Here is an 18,997-nt window from a genome sequence, read left to right as displayed (position 1 = left end):
AATGCTTTATACTTTTTATCTTTACACCCAAATGGATTTCAGTGGAACAGAGAAATAATGGACGGTCCAGATGACACAGAACCTATCGAAGGATTACCAGCAATATGGCCGACTGGCTGGGACGAAGATGGTAATTATGTCTAAGTCATCTTTCTTTGAAAAGATTTCAGCTTACGTAGCCGAAAACAAAAGAAAAGCGGCTCTCGAAGCCGAATTATCAAGCATGGCTGTCGAAGCCATTCAAAAAGAGGTAGAAGCACCAGGCCCTGGGATACATTTTACCCCTCACCCTCCTGACGACACGGTTCAACACGAGAAGATTTCAGGCGAGGAAATAAATCAAAGGCTGGACACAATATATGACGAAGAGCCCTTGGGATTCGAGAAAGATCCAATGGCGCCAAACATAAAGATATTAGCTCAAGACCCACTCGAAGAGGTAAATCTTGGAGACAAAAATCAAAAGAAGGTGACATACATTAGTGCAAAGTTAGAGCCAACCTTGAAGTTAAAAGTCGTTGCGTTATTGAAAGAAAACAAAAATTGTTTCGCCTGGGATTATGATGAGATGTCTGGTCTAGGGAGAGATCTGGTCGGACTGAGGTTGCCTATTAAAGAAGGGAAGAAGCCCATCAAGCAAACTCCTAGAAGGTTCGCATCAGAAGTTCTCTCAAAGTTCAAAATAGAGGTCGAAAGACTTCTCCGTTGCAAGTTCATCAGAACTACGAGGTATGTCGAATGGATTGCTGATATTGTACCTGTTATTAAAAAGAATGGTTCATTAAGGGTATGTATAGATTTCGTGATCTAAATGCAGCAACCCTTAAAAATGAATATCCCATGCCTGTGGCAGAAATGCTAATAGACTCAGCCGCAGGCTTCGAATACCTAAGTATGTTGGATGGATATTCAGGGTACAATCAAATTTTCATTGCAGAAGAAGATGTGTCCAAAACAGCCTTTCGTTGTCCTGGGGCAATAGGCACCTACGAATGGGTTGTAATGCCTTTTGGGCTGAAAAACGCCGGGGTAACTTATCAAAGAGCAAGGAGTTCTATATTCCATTACTTTATAGAAACATTCATGCAAGTATACATAGATGACATTGTTATAAAATCTGTTTCAGATTGCAGTCATCTTGACCATCTGAGCCAATCATTCGAAAGAATGAGAAAACATGGCCTAAAGATGAATCCCCTTAAATGTGCTTTCTTTGTGCAGGCTGGAGATTTCCTGGGCTTGTAGTCCATAAAAAAGGAATTGAAATTAATCATAATAAAACGAAGGCTATTAGGGAAACAAAGCCTCCATCCACGAAGAAAGAACTGCAATCTTTATTGGGAAAGATAAACTTCTTAAGAAGATTTATCTCTAATTGGAATGGACGCACGCAAGCTTTTTCCCCCTTACTTCGGCTGAAGCAAGGAAGGTTCGAATGGCATGATGAACATCAAGAAGCTTTTGAGAAAATCAAGCAATATCTGATGCACCCACTAATATTGTCCCCCCCAAATGGGAAGAAACACATGTGCCTGTATATCTCAGCTTCAGATAAAACAATAGGTAGCATGTTAGCACAAGAAGATGAAAATGGTATCGAAAGAGTCATTTATTACTTAAGTAGAGTACTCAATGATGCAGAGACTAGGTATAGCGCAATAGAAAAACTCTGCCTTTGTTTATATTTCTCTTGTCACTACGCCAAAAAGAAGTTTTAATAGCGCTTTTTTAACTTTTAATATCACTTTTAAGTGCTATTAAAGCTCCCGCTATTATATGCTCGCTATATATGATAGCGCTTTTAAAAAGCTATTAAAAGCATAGGTTTTAATAGCACTTTTAATAAACACGCTGTTGTAGCCTAGTTTTACGTTACTATTTGTGCATTCATTAACATGTTTTAATAGAGCGCTATTATAGACATTAAATTTATTAGCACTTTTCTTGAAAGCGCTATTATAGACACTAAAGTTATTAGCGTTTTTTATTTAATCGCTATTGCAAGACCTTGTCTATAATAGCATTTTTCAGGAAAACGATATTAATGAGGCCTTTTTATTCTTACTGGAAAATCTCAATACTAAACCACATTAATATATCCTCATAAAGCTACAACACATCAGACACACGCACAAAAAATTTAAAATTTCAAGAAATAAATCTACAATTATATATATATATATATATATATATATATATATATATATATATATATATATATATATATATATATATATATATATATTCTCAATGAATGAGTTTCCTCCTAAATCTAAGCATCACACCAGTGCATCACTTAATGCAAGCATGATCATTATGATGATGGGCATCAAGATCATATAGGTGTCCAGAAAAAAGGGATCAGGCATATTAGTAGTTAACAATTGATTTAATTATATTGCATCCAATATCTGCATGATCAAATGAATGAATCTTGCATTAGTCAAAAAGTCATTTTCACTGTGCTGCATATAAATACTACCTATGTCCCTTAGTATAAAGAATATGGAATGCGTGCAGTCATCAGTCCCACATTCACGAGTTGGTATAATAGTGGCAGTTGAATAGAGATCATAAGGTCCATATATTAAGCTCGGTATTTTAGTTTTAAAATAATTAAAATCCATATTAACATCTAGTTCATCTGATCTCTACTCAATGACCATCGATGTGCCAACTACATGAGTGTGGGAGATAATCAACAAAAGAAATGTCAAATTCTATTTAGTCCTTTAATAATAATAATAATAATAGTAATAATAATAATAAAAATTAATGTAACTTGTAATTTGAAATGAGTCTTATAAGAAAATTTAAGATAAAGAATTTACCTTATTCTTGGTTGGCATGAAGAAGGGTTCAAAAGCGAATGGAGAATAAGTGTCGAGGTCACAAACTCTTGATATCGGGGCCTCTATCTGTACTGCATAAGAGGAAGAAAAGCTTCAGACTGGTCTCAGTTTTATTGAAGTATGTGTTTTGAGATATTTTCATAATATGTGATTCAAAGAAAATTGCTTCATTTAAATCCACACATTCCAATGGTAATAATAACATCTCAAATGAATTAATCATGTACATGAATGAGAACCATAATTTTGTCTTGGCATGAGTTTTGAAAATGTAAAACCATAGTCAAAGGGTCTTCAAGTCTAACTCTAAACTGATATATATATATATATATATATATATATATATATATATATATATATATATATATATATATATATATATATATATATATATATATATATATATATATATATATATATATATATATATATATATATATATATATATATAGGGATGAGAGGAAGAAATATCAACCATTGGATTCATCAAGAGAGAGAATGTTACTACATTAATGAGGCTATTAATTTCTCTCTCTTGATGAATCTAATGATTGTTATTTCTTCCTCTCATCTCTCATTTACAAATGCTCTCACTTGATATTAGGGGTGTTCGCGGTGCGGTTTGGTTCGATTTTGAGCATAAAAGTCATCCTAACCGCGAGATAAAAATGCATGCGGTTCGGTTTGGTTCGGTTAATTTTTAAAAAGTCATCCAAACCAAACCAAACCAAACAAATGCGGTTAGAATCGGTTCGGTGGGCTGCGGTTTACACCATAAAATAAAAATGTACTGAAATAAAAAAAGGAAAATAATTCTTTCTTCCATACATATTTTACATATATTACAGTACCATTAAAAAGAAGTTTTTCATACCAATTACACCAAAACAATTCATTCCTCCATACATGTATTTTACACCAAAATTACTACCATATAAGTGTATCATGTATTTTACAGTACCATAATATGTATTTTACATATACTACATACTAAATTACTAATATAACTTCAGTTATTCATACTAATTACTATATACAGTTTGTCATACTAATAAACTACATACTAACTAATAAACTACATACTACATATATAAGTATCAGATAACTTCAGTTATAAATATTAATACAACATTACAACTTCAGGACTAAATATTATTAGTACTACATATACACCAAATGCTTCTCTAGAATGAGTGAGAGAGAAATCAGAGAATGAAGTTGAAATGTTAAATAGGAAGGAAGAATGAAGGAATAGTGAGTCACGTGACGTGAGTGTACAGTATTGCAATTGGATTGTAAATATAATAAATTAAAGAAATTCAAAAGTTTAGTTAAATATGCGGTTCGGTTCGGTTTGGTTCGGTTTTGTGAAATGAAAACCGCAAACCAAACCGAACCGTGCGGTTTGGCCCAAAAATCATCCAAAACCATCCAAACCAAACGCGGTTTTTGCGGTTTTCGGTTTGGATTGGTTCGGTTTGCGGTTTTCCTTTTGGATTGGTTCGGATACGATCACCCCTACTTGATATGCTCCCTATATGGGGGCGACTCAAGTGAGAACACTTGATTATAATGAGAAATGAGAACAATCAATTATAGCCCTCAGATTTTATTAAATGAAATTTGTGGTATAGATTATATGTTACTTAAAATAAACATGTGACTAAATCATACACACAATCATTTTTCTCAAATCTCAATTAATTAAATAATCTCTTATGAATAAAATTTAATATTTCTTTCTCTAAGATAATTATATTTAGTATTTGTTAAATATTAATTATAAAAAATTTTAATAAAGTAAAATTACATAATTTCAAAATTAAATTCTCAATAATGAGTTTATAAAAATTTATTTACTATAATTTGAAATTTTAATATTTTTTAAAATCTAAAGAGAAAAAGCATAGAAAAAAAGATTAAAATATCTTATTCAAATTTTAATAAGTATCAATTTAAACTATTTATTTTAAATTTAAATTGCAATCTTGGTTTAATTTCAATTCATATAATCATAAAAAAAATTCAATTCACGTATATCTTTTTTCTAACCAAATATTTGTAATGCTATGAAAATTATATTTTACAAAAACGTTAAAATAAGAAATCTTTAATATAAGCTAGTTTTGATAGTGTTATTTATTTTTAATAGTACTGCATTTTAAATTTTGTAAATATAAATATTATAGAAATAGTTAAATTAGATTTTGTTATAAAATTATATTAACAATATCACTATTTTTATGATATATATTTGTTTGTTATAAAATTTTTAAAAAACTACAAATTTTTTAGCATCACATATCTTCGGCAAAGAAAAAAATTTAATTTATTTAAAAGAAATAATCATTAAAATTAAATTTAATTATTTTTATCTTTTTTCTATGAATTTTTCAAAATTATTATTTTTTGAAATTATAGTGAAAATATTTTCATAAAAATCATTATTTTAATCTTTTTATCTATGCTTTTTCATAAAAAGAATATATATATATATATATATATATATATATATATATATATATATATATATATATATATATATATATATATATATATATATATATATATATATATATATATATATATATATATATATATATATATATATATATATATATATATATATATATATATATATATATATTCTAGAGAACAAAAAGTAGCTGACCATGTGTAGCTTCTTAGCCTTGTGAGACATCTTAAAGTTAGTATTTTCAATTGTAAAATAACTTAAGATATTAAACTCTAAAATAATAATACATTATCTAATAATTTTATTTTGGTGTCTGCTATGACATTTGCTATTAAATTACATGCCTAAAATGTTGAAGTTATTTAAAATTTTAAACATTATGCACATGGTTTATCAAATGTAATATAACATGGTTAAAAGGTTTGATTGCTGAAATTAACATTGTGCATACCAAATATCTTCCGGGACAAGCCTTGACAAAGTCCAACGAAGCATGGAAAAATAAAAAGATTTTGTAATGACCTCACAACGTGAAGTGAAACAGACCCGCACTAATAGAAACTGCACAAAACATAGATAGGAACTACTATCTCTTAACAAAAGTAAATTAAACAAAAGTTAATTTAAAGAGAACAACATAATTAATTGAAGTTGCAGAACCAAAACAGAACTTGCCCCTATATTATATATACATATTGGACCTGCAACAGTAAAAGAAGAATGAAAAGAATCTATTGTACACTTAAAACAGAAACTTCTCTAAATCTTGGTATACAAGTTCCTCCCAGCAATGCTAGGTGACTCAAAACATAGAGTGTTTGCTCCCGGTCCATAACCATAACACTAGGAATGTCGACCATTCCGAAACACTTCATATCATATTAAGATCAAGACAAAAAGTTTGTGTAAGACCTTCGGAGTTATTCTTTTCTAAGGTTACACATGAAACATGTTATACATATTTAACAGGAAGCAGAACAACTATCATTTCACCCAAGTTGTGACTTAGAAATGAGAAATAGTTCATTTTCATGAATGTAAGGAAAGGATATGATTCATATGAGTAATCCCTTAATTTACAAAATGACAATTTCATGCTTAATTTACAGGTCTTCTGTCAAAACCATATACAAACAAACTTCAAGATGGACTTGCATATTCACAATTTGTAAACTATCATATTCACAATTCAGGATTGACAATAGAAATAACACACTAAAAGTCCCACTCGGATTCTACCATTCTATCTTCATTTATTGTGTAAAGTAACGAAAAATAGCTAGTAGAAAACATCCAGAACCACACCCAACAATCACATAGCTAACTATACGAATACGAATCTTTTTTACACCTTTTAAAACCTTATCATGCTATAGCCTTAATCTACAGAGCATTGACGCAAACGCTAACGTAAAACTGACCCAAAACATTGACCCTAGAACATTACCATTTGTAGTCATGGACAATATCTCCAATCCCTTCAAACCCGACAATTCAATATATATATATATATATATATATATATATATATATATATATATATATATATATATATATATATATATATAATATCCTTTCAGATAGTCGGCTCGGCACTAGTCAACCTTGTTTTATTCACAGCAGAATTCACAAACAGATCCGCCAATTGCAGAATCTCGTCCTTCGCTAAAACCTCAGAGGTAGGAGTAATCTCCTCAACATCACCTGGCATACAATACTTACACCTTAAATGATATCTCTTTGTTAATGATATTCTCAAATAACCTTAAATGATATCTCTTTCCTAGAGAGAGAGAGAGAGAGAGAGAGAGGTTTAAGGGTTAATAATGGATTTGAGAGAGAAATAGAGGTTTTAGGGTTAATAATGGAAGAAGAAGGATGATCGTGAGTTTTTCATTGAAGAATTAGGGTTAACAATGGAAGAATAAAGGTGAAGGGTGAACGTTTGATACTGGGTGCGATTATTTTTAGAAATGAATCTTTTAGTTTTACCGAATGTATGTCGGGGATTGTTTATTACTCTTGGATTTGGCTTCAATCGTATTATGCCGTTAGGGATAATTGTAATTTTCACATATGGAATATCCTTCCTCTCAATTGTTTTGAGTAGTTGGAGCTTTCCTTTTGTTCTTCCCGGTTTGGAGTATCCATAATACTCCGTTTTAATCCCATTGCTTATTAAAAAAAAAATAGAAAAATAAAAAATTGGGAAATTAATTGAAAATATTTTGGTAATTATATATTTTTAATTTGTTTGAAAATCTTATAATAGCCCTTCTGCAAAAATGCTATCAAAGCACGTGTACCTAAAATAGCGCTTATCCCGAGAATGCTATCAAATGGGTGTATCTATAATAGCAATTATACCAAAAGCGCTATTTAATTCATATATCACTTTTATTTTATTTTTTATAAACTACCTATAATAGCCCCTTTAATAAAAACGCTATTAAAGTAAGGACCCTATGATAGCGCCCGATAAAAAAGAGATATTAAATGTCCAAGCTGAAAATTTTAAGAGCATTTTATATAAAAGTGCTATTAAAAAAGTGCTATTGTAGTTCAAAATTGTAGTAGTGTGTATTAAACTTAAGTATTATATAAAGCCAGTTGATGTTTACGTTTCATCTCATTTTGATGTCATTAAACACATGTTATCTAAACCAATATTGCATAGTCGAATTAGCAAATGGGCTTTGGCCCTTACTGAGTACTCTCTAATCTTTCAATCCCTTAAGGCAATGAAAGGACAAATCGTGTTAGATTTCATTGTGGATCATGCAGTGGTTGAAAATCCTCAGCAATGTGTAGATTTGAAGCCTTGGAAGTTGTACTTCGATGGTTCAACGCATAAAGAAGGAAGTGGCGTTGGTATTCTCATGATTTCTCCTGGTGGAATTCCAACAAAGCTCAAGTACAAAATTGAAGGCCCTTTATGTTCCAATAACGAAGCCGAGTACGAAGCACTGATTGCTGGACTTGAAGCCTTGTTGGAATTGGGGGCAACCAGAGTCGAAATTAAAGGAGACTTAGAATTAGTGATAAAGCAACTGACGAAAGAATACAAATGTATCAAAGAGAATTTGATCAAGTACTTTGTCATAGCAAATAGGCTACTTGAAAAATTCGAATATGTAGAGTTAAAGCACGTCTCAAGGGTGAACAATCAAGAAGCAAATGATTTGGCATAATTAGCCTCAGGATACAGAGTATCGAAGGAAAAATTAGAAGAACTGATCGAAGTAAGAGGCAAAGCAATGGCCACAAAGTTATCTCCAAGTGATCTGGAGAACTCACAGTTAGGCTTCGCCGACGAAGAAGAATTTGAAGTCTTAAATATAGACGCCTTAGCAGATACAGATTGGAGGAGTCCAATTGTAAACTACTTAAGAGATCCTTCGACAGATACAGATAGAAAGGTGAAGTATAGAGCCTTATCATACTTCTTGATGGGAAATGAATTGTTTAAGAAAACCCCTGAGGGAGTTTTACTAAAATGTCTGGGCGAAGCTGAAGCATACTTGGCACTCTCGAATGTGCACAGTGGGGCATGTGGTGCTCATCAAGCGAGGCACAAAATGAAATGGCTCTTGTTCCGTTATGGAATGTATTGGCCCACTATGTTAAAAGATTGCATAGAGTTCGCCAAAGGTTGTCAGGAATGTCAAGAGCACACAAGTATTCAACATGCCCCTGCAAATGAATTAAGTTCAATAATGAAACCATGGCCTTTTAGAGGTTGGGCATTAGACTTAATTGGAGAAATACGTCTCACATCTTCCAAAGGTCAAAGATATATTTTAGTAGGAATAGACTACTTCACAAAATGGGTCGAAGCGATACCACTAGCCAATGTGGATCAAGAAGCTGTAATTGAGTTTATTCAAAGGCACATTTTGTATAGGTTTGGAATCCCAGAAAGTATAACTACAGACCAGGGTTCAGAATTTACTGGTCGAAAGATGCAAGAATTTGCGAAAGAAATGGGGTTCAAGTTATTTACTTCTACACCTTATTATGATCAAGCAAACGGACAAGTCGAAGCAGCCAATAAAGTGATAATTGGTCTGATAAAGAAACATGTAGGGAAGAAACCTAAGAATTGGCATAAAACCTTGGACCAAGCACTTTGGGCTTGTCGAACATCACCAAAAGATGCTACCAATACTACACCTTTCCAGTTGACGCTCGGACACAATGCAGTACTCCCAATCGAAATATACTTGCAATCAGTCTGGATTCAGTGACAAGCAGAAATTCCTCCAAATGTATATTGGGAAATGATGATGAATGAGTTCGTTGATCTGGACGAAGACAGGCTTCGAGCGTTGGAAATGATAAAAAGACAAAAAGAAAAGGTGTCGAGAGCATACAACAAAAAGGTGAAAGGTAAAACATTTATTAACAATGACTTAGCTTGGAAAGTTATTTTGCCTATAGATCGAAAAAATCAGGCTTTAGGCAAATGGTCTCCACACTGGGAAGGACCTTTTCGAATCTTAAAAGTATTTTCGAATAATGCTTATGAGATAGAAGAATTGGCAGAAGATCGCAGGATTTTAAGAGTGAATGGATAGTATATGAAAAGATACAAGCCAGTTATGTACGAAGTAAAAATTGCAAAAACATAGACACTAAAAGTGTACGCCGGTGTCCAAAATGGTGAAACAAGTACCAAAATGGCTTTATACCTAAATAAAGTGCGTAATATAGAATCTAAGAAGACAAAAAGATGCCAAAATATAGTTCATTATGTTAGAACAAGATTTGTTCTGATCAATATTCTTAGTTTTGATGATAACAAGGATATGAATTTTGTGTGAGATAATGTGGTACTCTAATACATTGCAATTTCCTTTTCAGGAAATATATAAGGAGTATACACAAATCAGCGCTCAGAAGCTTTGTCTCAGAAGGTTCAGCATGCAACATCAGAACATGGTCTGGCCAGACATCAGAAGATGGTCAAGGCAGAATCAGAACATGGGTCTATGGAAGCATCAGAAGAACTTGAGATCAGAAGCAGAAGCACTGAAGTTCTCATGGTATCACGCTCAGAAGCACTTCAAGGTCAGAAGACAAGAAGATGCTATGCACCAAGTTGTTTGACTCTGATGATATTCAAACGTTGTATACACAAACGTCAGATCAGAAGAAAGTACAGGTGGCAGGCTACGCTGACTGACAAAAGGAACGTTGGATGCTATTAAAGGCAACGTCAGTAGACACAGCGTGAACAAGGCTCGAGGTAGTTGACAAAAGCGTGAAACATTAAATGCAATGCTGTACGGAATACGCAAAGCATTAAATGCTCCCAACGGTCATCTTCTCAAACGCCTATAAATATGAAGTTCTGATGAGAAGCAAGGTTAATAATTCTGAAAGAACTTATTCTGAAAAACTTGCTGAAACGCTGTTCAAATCAAAGCTCAGAAACTTCATCTTCATCAAAGCTCACTACATTGCTGTTGTAATTTTTTAGTGAGATTAAGCTTAAACGTTAAGAGCAATATCACTGTTGTGATTATAGCTTTTTAGAAGCATTTGTAATACTCTTATTTGATTACATTAATTTGTAAGTAACTAGAGTGATCAAGTGTTGATCAGGATACTCTAGGAAGTCTTAGCTTGTGTCTAAGCAGTTGTAATTAGAGTGATCACGTGGTGGTCAGGATACTCTAAGAAAGTCTTAGCTTGTGTCTAAGCATTTGTTCCTAGAGTGATCAGGTTGTGATCAGGATACTCTAGAAGACTTAGTCGTGGGCTAAGTGGAAAACCATTGTAATCTGTTGCGATTAGTGGATTAAATCCTCAGGTGAGGTAAATCACTCTGTGGGGGTGGACTGGAGTAGTTTAGTTAACAACGAACCAGGATAAAAATAACTGTGCAATTTGTTTTTATCGTTCAAGGTTTTTAAGACTACACTTATTCAAACCCCCCGTTTCTAAGTGTTTTTCTATCCTTCAATTGGCATCAGAGCGCCGGTTCTAAGGTGCAAGCACTTAACAGTGTTTAGAAAAGATTCAGGAAGAGAAAAACGCTTCAGTAAAAGATGGCTAGTGAAGTTCAAACAAATCCAACTGCATCTACATCTGGCTCTGCTGAGCAATACAATGGTAACAATGGTTATACTAGACCACCAGTATTTGATGATGAAAACTTTGAATACTGGAAAGATAAACTGGAAAGTTACTTTCTTGGTCTGGATGCTGATCTATGGGATCTTCTGTTGGATGGTTACAAACATCCAGTGAAAGCTAGTGGCGTAAGGCTTACAAGGCAAGAAATGGATGATGATCAAAAAAAGCTTTTCAAGAATCATCATAACAGGGAATGCTATCTCTCATGCTGAGTATGAGAAGATATCTAACAGGGAAACTGCCCATGATATATATGAGTCATTGAAAATGACCCATGAGGGAAATGCTCAAGTCAATGAGACTAAAGCTCTTGCTCTAATCCAGAAATATGAAGCCTTCAAGATGGAGGATGATGAAGATATTGAGAAGATGTTCTCAAGATTTCAAACTCTGACTGCTGGATTGAGAGTTCTGGATAAAGGCTACACCAAGGCTGATCATGTAAAGAAGATCATCAGAAGCTTACCCAGAAGATGGGGTCCAATGGTGACTGCATTCAAGATTGCGAAGAATCTGAATGAAGTTTCGTTGGAAGAGCTTATCAGTGCCTTGAGAAGCCATGAGATAGAGCTGGATTCAAATGAGCCTCAGAAGAAAGGTAAGTCTATTGCGTTAAAATCAAATGTTAAAAAATGTACTAACGCTTTTCAGGCAAGAGAAGAAGATCCTGAAGAATCAGAATCTGAAGAAGAAGATGAACTGTCCATGATCTCCAGAAGGGTAAACCAACTCTGGAAGAGCAGGCAAAGGAAGTTCAGAAGCTTCAGAAGCTCAAAGAAATTTGAACATGGAGAATCTTCTGGTGACAGAAGATCTGACAAGAAGAAGGCTGTCTGCTATGAGTGCAATGAGCCTGGACATTACAAGAACGAGTTTCCAAAACTTCAGAAGGAGAATCCCAAGAAGAAGTTTCATAAGAAGAAAGGTCTTATGGCAACATGGGATGATTCTGAATCAGAATCAGAATCAGACTCTGAAGGAGAGCAAGCCAACTTTGCGCTGATGGCTACAAAAGATGATGAATCAGAATCTACATCAGAATCAGATTCTGAAGAGGTATTTTCTGAACTATCTAGAGAAGAGTTAGTTTCCAGTTTAACAGAACTTCTGGAACTCAAGGCTCATCTTAGTATCAAATACAAAAAGCTGAAAAAGCAGTTTGAATTTGAAACTAAGAAGCTGGAATTGGAAAATTCTGAACTGAAGGAAAATTTTTTAAATCTATCAAAAGATAGTGGATCTCCTTCTGAAACAGAAAAATCCATTCCTAGCATGAATCATATTCTGAAAGAATATGACTCGAGCTTCAGAAAGTTCTTATCTAGAAGTATTGGCAGAAGTCATTTTGCTTCTATGATATATGGTGTTTCTGGAAACAGAAGGTTTGGTTTTGGCTATGAGGGTGATACCTCACATAAATTTGAACCTGTTGATGATCTAAAGATCACATACAAGCCATTGTATGATCAATTAAAATATGGCCATGCACATGATATTAGGCTCACTTCACATGCACAGAAGTTTAACACTGTTCACACTAAGAAGCATGTGACACATCCTAGGAAATATCATGCTGACAAACCTAGAGAATATCATGCTGTTCCTCCTGTTAAATATTTTTCTAAACCCAAGTTCAATCAGAACTTGAGGAGAACTAACAAGAAAGGACCCAAGAAATTGTGGGTACCTAAGGAGAAGATAATTTCTGTTGCAGATATCCTTGGCGGCAAAGAAGACAAAAAGCAAAATGTCATGGTACCTGAACTCTGGGTGCTCGCGACACATGACGGGAAGAAGTTCTACATTCCAAGACCTGGTGCTTAAACCAGGTGGAGAAGTCAAGTTTGGAGGAGTTCAGAAGGGCAAAATCATTGGCTCTGGAACCATAAGTCTTGGTAACTCTCCTTCCATAACTAATGTACTTCTTGTAGAAGGATTGACGCATAACTTATTGTCCATAAGTCAGTTAAGTGACAATGGTTATGATATAATCTTCAATCAAAAGTCTTGCAAGGCTGTAAGTCAGAAGGATGGTTCAATCCTAATTACAGGCAAGAGAAAGAACAACATCTATAAGATTGATCTTTCTGATCTTGAGAAGCAGAAGGTGACTTGTCTTATGTCTGTTTCTGAAGACCAATGGGTCTGGCACAGAAGATTAGGACATGCTAGTTTGAGAAAGATTTCTCAGATTAACAAACTAAATCTGGTCAGAGGACTCCCAAATCTGAAATTCAAATCAGATGCTCTTTGTGAAGCATGTCAGAAGGGCAAGTTCTCCAGACCTGCATTCAAGTCTAAGAATGTTGTTTCTTCCTCAAGGCCGTTAGAACTCTTGCACATTGATCTGTTTGGCCCAGTCAAAACAGCATCTGGAAACACAAGGATGAGTCTCATTCAGTGTTCTTTGAATTCTGCACTCAGATCCAATCTGAGAAGGAGTGCAAAATCATAAAGGTCAGAAGTGATCATGGTGGCGAATTTGAGAACAGATTCTTTGAGGAGTTCTTCAAAGAAAATGGTATTGCCCATGATTTCTCTTGTCCTAGAACTCCACAGCAAAATGGAGTTGTAGAGCGAAAGAATAGGACTCTACAAGAAATGGCCAGAACCATGATCAATGAAACCAATATGGCTAAGCATTTCTGGGCAGAAGCAATAAACACTGCATGTTATATTCAGAATAGAATCTCTATAAGACCTATTCTAAATAAGACTCCTTATGAATTGTGGAAGAACAGAAAGCCCAACATTTCATATTTTCATCCTTTTGGATGTGTTTGTTTTATTCTGAATACTAAAGATCATCTTGGTAAGTTTGATTCTAAAGCACAAAAGTGTTTCCTTCTTGGATATTCTGAACGCTCTAAAGGCTACAGAGTATACAATACTAAAACATTGATTGTAGAAGAATCAATCAATATCAGGTTTGATGATAAGCTTGGTCTTGAAAAACCAAAGCAGTTTGAGAATTTTGCAGATTTTGATATTGATATATCAGAAGCAGTAGAACCAAGAAGCAATGCTGCAGAAGCTGGAAGTCTCAGAAGCAATGGATCAGAAGATCAAGTTGCTGCATCTTTAGAGAATCTCAGGATTTCTGAAGAGCCAATAGTCAGAAGATCACCTATACTTGCTTCAGCTCATTCAGAAGATGTGATCCTTGGGAAGAAAGATGATCCTATCAAAACAAGATCATTTCTAAAGAATGTCAATCAGAAGCAGTGATCAGAATCAGAAGGCGTAAAGTCTATTCAGAAAAATACAGCTGTCATCTATTATCTGATGGTGAACACGTGTATGTACGGTTAGTACAAAGCGTGCAGTTGAAAAGACGCCGACCTAGGTAACTGTGTTAAATCATTTCATTTACCACGTTCTCTCACCTAACGTCACTTATCATTTAATGTAAATTGATTTCTCTTGATTCTGTAACTGTTCATTTTCTAATCTTATTGCATTTTTTTTCGTCTCTATATATTCTTTTCAAATCATCTCATATATCTTTTTCGCTCCTTGTCTCTCTTTCTTCTTCTTGCATACTCTCTTGTGAAAACTTCTTAGTCGCTTCTAAAACCCTAACCGAAAACCCAGAATTTGTTCTTCCTAGTTGTTCATTCTGTTTCAATGGCTGCTTCTTCATCTCAAAATGTTGGTTCATCTACTCTTCTCCATATTCAAGATGAAGAAAATCAGGAACTCACTCCAGTTGTTGCGTGCTCCATTCCTAAGGATAAATTAGAAGTTCTATGTGAACTCATGGTTGATTTTGATAACATTGAAGAACACCAATTTCATCTCAAAGAAGATATAATTTTTCAAGGATGGACTTCGCTGTTCGCTGAGTTCTGTGGACCAGTCTACCCAGATCTTGTCAAGGAATTCTGGGTACATGCAGTTGTCGCCCCTAAATCAATCTTGTCCTTCGTCCATGGAAAGTTTGTGGTAGTAACTGAGAACATCTTAAGGGTAATGTTTGATCTGAAAAACCCTGAAGGAGCTTTTGAAATCGATCAAAGGGTAAATTGGAAAGATGTTTTATCTACTCTCTACCCAGACATAAATGAAACAAAGAATGTCAAGGACATGAGAGATCTCTACAAAATCTGGACCAAGATTCTTCTTGGGTGTTTCTATCACAGGAAAGGGACACATGCTTCTGACTTCGTCAACAATGAGCAAAAATACATTCTGTATTGCATTGCCACTAAGAAGAAGGTTGATGCTATCTACATTATCTTCAACCATATGTGGAAGGCTGTGAAGGAGTCCAGAAATGCTTTCAGAGAAAAAAGTTGTACCACCATTCCGTTTGGTAGAATTATCTCAAATCTTCTGGCTCATTCCAAGATTGTTGAGGACCTGGAATCTGAAGGTATTATCAAAAACCTTGCTGTCACCTCTGGGAGTTGCCTGAATGCTCTCACTTTAAAGAAGATGAAGGTGATTGATACTATCATCAAAACTCCCCAACCTCTTGCTGGAACAAGAATCAGAAGAGAACCCGTTCTAGCTGAATTTGAAACCTTCTTCAATAGTGAGGTACCAGGAGTCAGAACTAGGTATCTGAAGTCACAAAAAGAGGATAAAAGTCTTAAAGATCAAGAGAAAGGTGCTCCAATTAAAGTAAATCGCAAGAAGGAAGAAAGGACCAAAAGAAAGTTTGATCATCCTTCTGTTAATCGAGTGAAGGTTGTTCAGAAAGTTGCTGCTACCACTGAGAAAGAAGTGATTCCAGAAGAAGTCATTGCAAAGGTTGTTAAGGCTGTTTCTGTTGATTTTGAGAAGAAAAAGAAGGAAGCTGAGAAAAAGAAGAAGAAGTCAAATAACAATGTTGAGATTGTTGAAGTTGTTGAGAAGAAGAAAACCAGAAAAAGGAAGATGATTCTTCAAGAATCCGATGAAGAAAATGTTGTTCAAGAGGCTGTGAATCAACGGGAAGTTCTGGCGAGCGTTAGAAGGAAAGAGATCTCTAGCGGCAAAACAAAGATTGTTGAAGAGCCGAAGAGTAAGAAGCAGAAGAAGACTGAGGCTGTGGTCAAAGCTCTTCAGAAAGCATCCAAAGGTATATGTATTTCTGAACCTGATTCTACTCCTGCTGGTATTTCAGAAGTTGCACCAATAGCGGTTGCCCCTATCTCTGAACCAGAAAAAGCCACATCAGAATCACCTATAACTGTCCATGTTCTTACACCTCCATCTTCTCCTGTAACTATTCCTTCTTCTCCACCCACCATCAATCCTGTTCTGGATATACCACCCCTTCAAACTCTCTTTCCACCTCACACAAATATCTCCATCTCTCAACCTCCTCCCCATGCCAACTTTGAACCCATTCCTTCTACCCCTCAAAACAACCATAGTGGTTCTGATCTTCCAACCTCTGCATCTCATGAGCAACTGCTCCGTGACTGCAATTACACTCCAAAGCCTCATCCTGAAGCTGAACTGGTTGTGTTAGAGTCCGATAATGAAGCAGAATCTTCTTATAGGTTGGATAGAGAACCTCAACCGTATTTCATCCCCAACCCTGCCTTTTCAAAAACCAAAATAAAATCCCGCCTTTTCTACCCTATTGGTGTAATTTTTGAAAAGGTAAAGAGGAATCTCAGAAGTATCTTTGATACCCTCAGAATTGCTGAAAGTTCTGGCCTGAATGACGTCGCTATGAGGAAGTTTTGGAGGATCTTACGCAGAGAATCAGATGCTCTGTTTTTAGAACTTCAGGAAGCCTGTGTAGAAGCTGCTCCACGGCCTCGTGGAATTCTGAGAAGTTATGAAGATTTCTGGTTTGCTCGTCTCAGAGGGAGATATACCCTGGAAGAGAAGCCCTTTGTGGATGAATTGGAAGTAGCAAGATTGGCTGCTGCATTGGAAGCTAATCCTTGCAGGGAAATTGTGGTCTGGAGACCTCAATATCCAGTTCTGCTCGGGGATTTCAAGACTCTCTTTGACTTTCTGAGGGAAAACCCTTCTAAGAAAGACCCAAGCTTGGTCATTCCGGAAGTTGTTGACCCACCAGAAGTTGAAGGTCCTTCTGCTCCTAGGAATCTAGCTGCCATTCTTCAGGCACTTGAGAATGGAGATTCTGAGATTCCAGCTGCAGAATATGAAGATGTTTCTATGCAAGAAGCAGATGTAGAAGATCATGTTGCTGAAACAGTTCCTGTTGAGGAAATCCCTGCAAATGATCTATCAATGGAAGCTACAGATCACAATGCCATCCCGTTGAATAGAAGCTGTGAAGCTTCTTCTGATGAACCTTCCCGTCTTGCAAAGACTCTGGAAGTTCTTCAAAAGAACCAGGATGAGCAAATCTCAGTCAATGCTGAGTTTAGAGCTTTCATAGAGAAGCAAAATGAGCACAACAATGGGGTTCAAGAGATGTTGGCCAAGATCTTGTCGAGACTAGGGTCATCTTAGATTGAGTCTTAGTTGTTTTGTTTTTTGCTTTTGCTGCATCTGTTTTTGTGCATCTGGTCTTCCTTCTTTTCGTGTACTTCTATACTTGTCTGTTTGAACTTCAATGAAAATCATCCTTTTCTTCCATGTGTTTCTCTTTGTTTTTCATCTGAATATTTTATGTTTTTGATGTTATGACAAAAAGGGGAAGAAATATGTGATAAATGATTTGATTTAATCAGTTGCTTTACTAACAGAAGCTGCAAGCTTCATATGTTTCTAAGTTGTGTTGTTGCAGGAATTGAAGATTCAAGATCAACATTAGAAGCAACAAGATGAATCAAGTTCTTGGATTCTTGAAGCAAGCTGAGTGCTATGAAGCTTCAGAATCAGAAGCAAGAAGGAAGAATGTTCAGATATTCTGATGATAGAATATGATCTGAAACATTATGTCTATATGTTCTGATAAATTCTATATGGCTTATATGGCTCTGATACATATTATGTGTTCTGAAACATATTCTATGTTCTGACTCCTTCATGCTGACTTTTGTCGTTTAGTTTTGTTCTGTAACATTTCAGGATGTAGAGATGCTCTGATGATGCTCTGGTACATTCAACAATGTTCTGATACAATCTAGCATGAAGTGATGAAAGAAGAAATTCAAGCTCTGAAGCTGTCCGATGGAAGCAGAAGTCAGAAGCTGTGAATGTTCTGAAGATCAAAGAAATTCAAAGTTCTGAAGCTGTCCTATGGAAGCAGAAGTCAGAAGCTGTGAATGTTCTGAAAATCAAAGAAATTCAAGTTCTGAAGCTGTCCGATGGAAGCAGGAATCAGAAGCTGTGAATGTTCTGAGGATCTAAAGAAATTCAATGTTCTGAAGCTGTCCTATGGAAGCAGAAATCAGAAGTCATGAATGTTCTGAAGATCAAGCACTGTGAACGTCTCTACTGAAATACTCAGGGAAGTCTTTTATTTATAAAATTCTTCTAGTATTAATTTCAGGGGGAGATTATTCATCTCAGGGGGGGGATTGTTAATCTCAAGGGGAGACATATTCACATGCTTATGCTATAGCTGTGTAAATTGTCTTTAGCCGTCTGCTCTTTCTGATCGCAAATTCAT

General features: G+C 35.1%; 1 long non-coding RNA gene across 1 annotated transcript; it reads right to left on the bottom strand.

The window, feature by feature from the left end:
* Positions 1-2,389: 2,389 nt before the first annotated feature.
* On the bottom strand, positions 2,390-6,211 carry LOC131639894 (uncharacterized). Its single transcript, XR_009295081.1, has 3 exons — positions 5,780-6,211; positions 2,832-2,923; positions 2,390-2,411 (listed from the first exon to the last, which is right to left on the bottom strand). It is a non-coding gene; the product is annotated as an uncharacterized LOC131639894 (long non-coding RNA).
* Between the last annotated feature and the right edge of the window lie 12,786 nt (positions 6,212-18,997).

This window comes from Vicia villosa, unplaced genomic scaffold (genome assembly GCF_029867415.1).
Source record: "Vicia villosa cultivar HV-30 ecotype Madison, WI unplaced genomic scaffold, Vvil1.0 ctg.002847F_1_1, whole genome shotgun sequence".
NCBI classification, from domain to species: Eukaryota; Viridiplantae; Streptophyta; class Magnoliopsida; order Fabales; family Fabaceae; genus Vicia; species Vicia villosa.
The sequence above is the reverse complement of the archived record's forward strand: the minus strand, read 5'-3'. Positions and strand labels throughout refer to the sequence as shown.